Below are 6,503 nucleotides of genomic sequence, written 5' to 3'. Positions count from 1 at the left end.
CAAGGCCAAGTCGAGCGAAGGCGAGCATCAGGATAGACGTGTGATATGCAAGCAAGTGATAACTAAGATATTACTAACTGAGATCAACAAATGCAAGATGACTAGAGTCAAAAAGCGTATTCAACAAAGTCGTGCTGCTGGCAGACTTGGAGGATGACCACGAAGTACAGTTAATTGGGAACAAGTAGAAGCAGTCTATAGTTCTGTGCAAGAAGATATCAATTGTGAAGAGGTAGAAGAGCAGAGTGGTAAGTTTCTAGTCAATATATCTATAACAGTCAGAGTATTGATAGAGGTTAACTATCTCATAACTGCAATGAATAGAAGAGAAGGAGTTCCAGATGAGAGCAGAGAGAGGATGAAAGGTCCCATGTTGACAAACAATATGGAGACGAATAAAGAAGGAGTAAAAGCAAAGAAAAGGGGTATCATGGAACTTAGAGTCAGTTTTGGGCATGGGGTTAGAGGATAAGCAGGGTGGAAGAGAGGCATCTGGCCATGAAGAAGAGCAGGATAAGGTAGAAGGAGATGAGATGCAAGTGGTTGATAAGAGAGAAGAGGTAAATGAGGAAGTAGAGAATCATCAAGATGAGCTTAACAAAAGAAGAGAGAGTCTGGATTTGGCTGAAGCAATGGGAAGCTGGCCTGTTTTGTCAAAGTATCAAGTAGCACGCTTTCAGTATAAAATCCTAACAAATGGTAAGTTGCATATCTTGGAAACTTAATAGTTAGTAATTCCTAACTGAGAATTGCTTAGGAATTCATGATATGCGAAGGCTGTTGCGGTCTAAATGCAGAGCACCAATTGGACAAGGCCTTGAGCATCATTTACAAGTATTGGAGTTTCTTTGCTTGCAGAGATATGGACTGCAAAAGACATTCTGGAAGAGAGCACGTAAAGATGCAGCTGGTTTTATTGCTGCAGCCAACAACCATGGGAACCGAGTCCGAAATCGAATTATTCAAAACGGGTAAAGCTGAATCAATAGTTATTACATTTTATCTACCTACCATGGCTAGTCACCAATGCTACACTGTTTGATCGATGATGAGGGTACAAAACCTGCGTTCAGAGAATATTTGGCTGGAGCTAGTGAAGCAATCACTGGCCAAAGTGTTGCCTATGCTATTTCAGCCTATTGGCAAACTGGAATTCTACCTCTTGCAGAGTGGACAGGATTAAAGAAACCCCCTCAGCCATATTTCGCTGGGGCAAAAGCCCAATAGGCACTACTGGAAGAGTCAACAAGGGAAGTTCAAGATATACTTAGTTGTCAGACAGCAGTCCAATGGCTACACAAAATGTGCTAGAAGTTTCGTGATATTGGTAAAGGAGTTTATAAGGATAGCTATGAAAGGGCTGATGTTGTCCAATATAGACAAGAGTAATTCTTACAGGCTTTTCAAGCTCTACAAGAGCGTATGGTACATTGAGAATTGATTGGTTCTGATGGTAATGAGGAAATTCATATTATAAATCGCTCAAATCTACCTACTGGTGTCAAGCCGATAGTCATTATTATGCATGATGAAATAATATTCAATGCAAATGATGGAAGATCCAAGATTTGGATAAAAGAGGATAACATCCCTCTGAAAAAGAAAACTCACTGTAAAGAAATCATGGTATCTGATTTTCTGACACCTGGAGGACAGCTTCGTATTCCTGAGAGTGTTGATAATATAACAGTTACTGAATATGAAATGCTAGAAGAGGGACCAAAACGCCTAGATCCACAGCTAACTACTTGTTCCATAGAGTATGGAGGGAATATTTGGTGGAATGGGGAACTGCCTATTGACCAAGTTATGAAGTTGACTATTCCAGTTTTCGAATCTACTTTACCTGGATGTCAAGCTCTTTTCCTTTTCGATAATGCCACTAGTCATTTAGCATATTCACATGATGCACTATGAGCATGTGTGATGAATCTACGTCCTGGAGGTGGGCAAGCAGACCTTCGACCGGGAATCAACTTTCTGACTGGAGATATTCAGCCTATGATAATGGTTGATGGTACACCTAAAGAACTACAAATTGTACTCCAAGAGTGTGGATTATGGAGGCCAAAGTTGTGAGTTCAATGCCAAAAGCCAGATGGAAAGAAAAACAAGCTATGCCTTAATGGAGGTACATGCTGTGCTATGGCACTAATAGCTCAAGAGCCAGACCTGAAGGCTCAAAAAAGCAGGCTAGAAAAGGAGGTAGAAGAAAAGGGTCATTTGGTTTACTTCTTTCCAAAATTTAATTATGAGCTCAACTTTATTGAGTACTATTAGGGGGCAGCAAAATGGTATGGATGGAGGAGATGTGGGGATAACATTCATGCATGAAGAAAAATGCTTCAGAAATGTTTAAATTCTGTAAAACCAACATTAATTTGGAAGTACTAGGCTTGAACAAAGTGAATAATAAGAGCTTACTGAGTGGGATATGAATATGGTACTGCTGACTTTAAAGAAATAGTTACAAAGATATATAGGAGCCATCGCAGAGTGTCAAATTCTCAAACAATTGTATGTAATTGATTTACTTTCTTTCTTATCATCCATATACCTATTATTATTTACACTATATCACAATCGATCACTACCAGTATTGGCACTGTTGTGGTACAGCCACTATTGTATTTGACTGTCCCACGAGGATCACGTTGTTCCCTTGATGTACACATATATCAAGGGAGAATGTAACCGTGTCCAACCGCCTGCTACATCCAAGATACAGATCACTTTAGAAGGTACTATCCTGATCAATGGCAAAAGGACTCAAATTCTATTCAACAATGACATAATTAGAAGGAACATGATCAGAATGCCTTTGTCTCTGTCCATGAACTCCCAACCTGAGATCTGAACCAGCCCATACCATTTGATATGGTAGTAAAAGGGTCATGATTTATAAGCTATAAAACCTGTAGCGCTATTATCCCACTTGCTTCCGCTATCATTTCTCCCCAAGACATCCAGGTAGGAAACCTGGCCTAATACTACGTCCTGATTGGAATGCCATTCCTAAACCGCCACAAAGCCATAGTCTGATGTAGAGAATCTACTATCGACCTCTTAGAACAGAAGGTCACAGTCTCATGTAAACCAATAAGTGGAGAATACCGTGCTGCAGTCTGTGAAGCAACTGCCCAATACCTATTGGATAAATACTTTGATGTTTTCTCCAATCAGATCCCAGAAGAACTAACACTTTCGATGATAATAGACCACTATATCTGCCTACGGGACTGCAGTAATCTCAAGAGCCAACCAACCTACTCTATTCCTGATGCATTTAAACACCCCCTATGCGATTGGATAAACCAAAATCAAAGAAGAGGAATTCTGTACTGAGCAGAAGCACTAGGTACCGTACTCATGTTTGTGAAGCTCAAAGCAGAGGGCAAAAAAATTGGGCACCTAGTTGACCGGATATTAGGGAATGAAAATACAGTTATTGACAGTTCCGCTATCCCAAACTAGATACAGATCCTGAATTCAGTAGGACGGGCAAGATTCTGAAGCAAGATTGACTTAAGTCATCCTTCTTTCTAAACAAGGCTATACTCAGAAAGGGAAAGCTTTAACAGTTTTAAGCTACCTTTCAGAACTTTCATTATCCAAGTTATACTACAAGGAGACATGCATGACCTGACCGCCTTTAAGCATATTATGGAAAACCTGCTAAGCGAATACCTCTACTATTTCATTTAGATTTGTATTGATGATATCCTTATCTTCTGAAACCCGAAGGAAGAAGATGCGTACCATATAGGTTTAGTGTGTACCAAACTAAGAGAAGCTAAATTCTGTGCCAGATGAAATAAAGCAACTCTGTTTGCTGACAGGCTTGATATCCTTGGATATGTAATAGACGACCAAGGAATATATGCAGCCCTTAGCAAGATTTCCTGTTTAACAGAATAGACAACCTCCAGAAACCAAATGGAACTACTGCAGTTCCTAGGACTTGTCAATTACATCTCCCAGTTTCAACCATATTACGCCACAGTAACTGCACCACTTACGGATCTTATGGCCATACAAAATTCTTTTGGACCCAGACCCATGACCAAGCCTTTACTAACATCAAGTAATTAATCAAGAACGCCAATGTTACTCAACCTATCAACTATAATAATCTAGACCCAATCTGACTCATTACTGATGTATTGGATATTGGGGTTGGAGCATAGGTTGGCCAAGGACCATTGCATGAAACAGTAAGACCGGTAGCATTGCGCAGCATGAAGTTTACTAATTCACAAATGAACTATAGAATAACAGGCAGGAAAGCACTTGTAGTGATAGATGCTCTTAACACTTTCAACCACATCTTGATGGAAAACACCTTCACTATTGTTACTGGCCACTAATTCTCGCTAATCTGAAAGCTGACAACACTACCAGCTTGAGAAAAACATGATAGATAGGAGAAAACAGCAAATCTGATTCAAAAGTCATCTGCCCGCCTAGAAGAACTAACTATTTAGCTGACACGCTGTCTAGAATTCATGAGAACTAGACCGTCCTGGACCCCCCCCTTGTTTATGACCATAAAAGACATAGCAATGATAGCCATAACAATTTCTCTTATGAACAAGAACCAACATTGGCTACTACCAGTACTGCCCTTTGCTCTGGTCCTTTCTCTTACAGTATGTACCGGGTAGCTGGCACAGAGCGTGGAAAAGAAATCATTGATAAATCGAAAGACAATTGTGCCCTCCGCTGTACACCTCCTCATGAGCATGAACAAAGCAGAGTCCACTGGTCCCACTGTTACCATGATACCTGTCTCTTTTACCAGACTGAAATGACATTGGGCAACAAATACCAGTGACTGTACTCTACCTCTGCCAAAAATTCCAAAGATACCAGCTTCAATACTACAGAAAGAGATGAAAAACAATAAATGATAGACAACTTTAATGATGGATTGATGTAATCTCTCATTACACTCAATCCTACTACAAGATGACACCAAGGTCTATAATAACTCGCAGAAGTCGCATCCCACTTGGACGCAACCTTGTACCTATACCCAGTGCTACCATCCTCACACCCTCATAATACATTCACAACTACTATTTTCACGGATCCTTGCAGGTATACAATAACATAACCATCTTCTCTGTCATGCCACTCGCGATTCCTGAACATTGCTAACAACTCTGTGAAACCAATGAAGAAGATGAAGACCTATCAAACTGACGCGAGGATTGTTTACTGAGAATGAATGAGATGTTAGATCAACTATGGAAGAATTAACCTCATCTTTCCGAAGCTGGATGATAGCATGATACCTCCATGACCCAGTCCATGTTAAAGCTATGGACAGCTTCAGATATGGTAAATCCCGCTCCGTACAACATATCTAACAGAATTGTCTATACCAGCAGTCGCTATGGTAAATATAGTTTATATATCACGTAAAGGCCCCATTTGCAATGAATAACTATTAAAGAATATGTCATTACTGAAATCCATAGCAAAGGACACCATAGTGCCGACTCCAACCTCCAATAAGTCTCAGAAGATGTTTACTGGCCAGAAATGTGAAAGGCTTTCCGCGATTTCGTCAAACAATGTAAACTCTTGAAGCTAAATATTGAATGAACAGAACTGCCTGAAGGATAAGCTCAGATACTATAAATACCTTGCGAGATATTCGAATCCTTTGCTACTAACCTTGTGTAACCATTCCACAAGTCTACAAGTTCTGACATAATCTTAGTAGCTGTTATTCAATTTTTTGGATACACCTGGCTTATAGCAATAAAGGTCACTGAGTCCTCTAAGTACATCTGGAATAATCTCTAATGCTACCTATTTATCTCCCATGGATACCCATTATCTATTGTAGGTGATGCTGATCCTCATTTCTCAGCCAGAATTTGGAAACAAACCTTGCCATCCATAGGAATCAATCACATTATGGCTGCTCGGGAAATTTACAAGACCAATGATCACACTGAATGACAGATCACTGAAGTCAAGACTGGACTTCAGAACTTAATGAAGGAAAGACAGATCAACTGTGAACCCACCCTTGCTGAGCTCAGTGTATATATTAATACCTGATATTCAGACAACCTAGGAATATCTGCATACAAGGCGATATTGGGTCTTCAACACTCTCTCCTGCTTATAACTCTATTCAAGAACTTCTCCATTGCTGTCTCTGATTAACACTTAAACTGCCATCCCGCTATCCAGAATGATATTTTCTAAGCTGTTAAAACTGCATGATTCTGAAGCACTACTTCTGCTCAGAAGCGATGATGCAAACATATACCTATTCTGCTTGGCGACTTGCTTATAGTCCATGGAAACAGGTTTATTACAAATGTTGGATGCAGAAAGAAACTACAACCACGATGGCACGGACCTTTCAAGGTCTTATTCTTTCATGAATATACAGAAAGGTAGGCTGGCCAGATGGCTGAATACTTGTAGCAACGCAATACCACCGTTTTCTACACTGGTGCTCTCAAATGCTTCTACCTTAA

The sequence above is a fragment of the Tuber melanosporum genome, assembly GCF_000151645.1.
Source record: "Tuber melanosporum whole genome shotgun sequence assembly, scaffold_321, strain Mel28".
In the NCBI taxonomy this organism is placed as follows: domain Eukaryota; kingdom Fungi; phylum Ascomycota; class Pezizomycetes; order Pezizales; family Tuberaceae; genus Tuber; species Tuber melanosporum.
Note: the sequence above shows the minus strand (reverse complement) of the source record.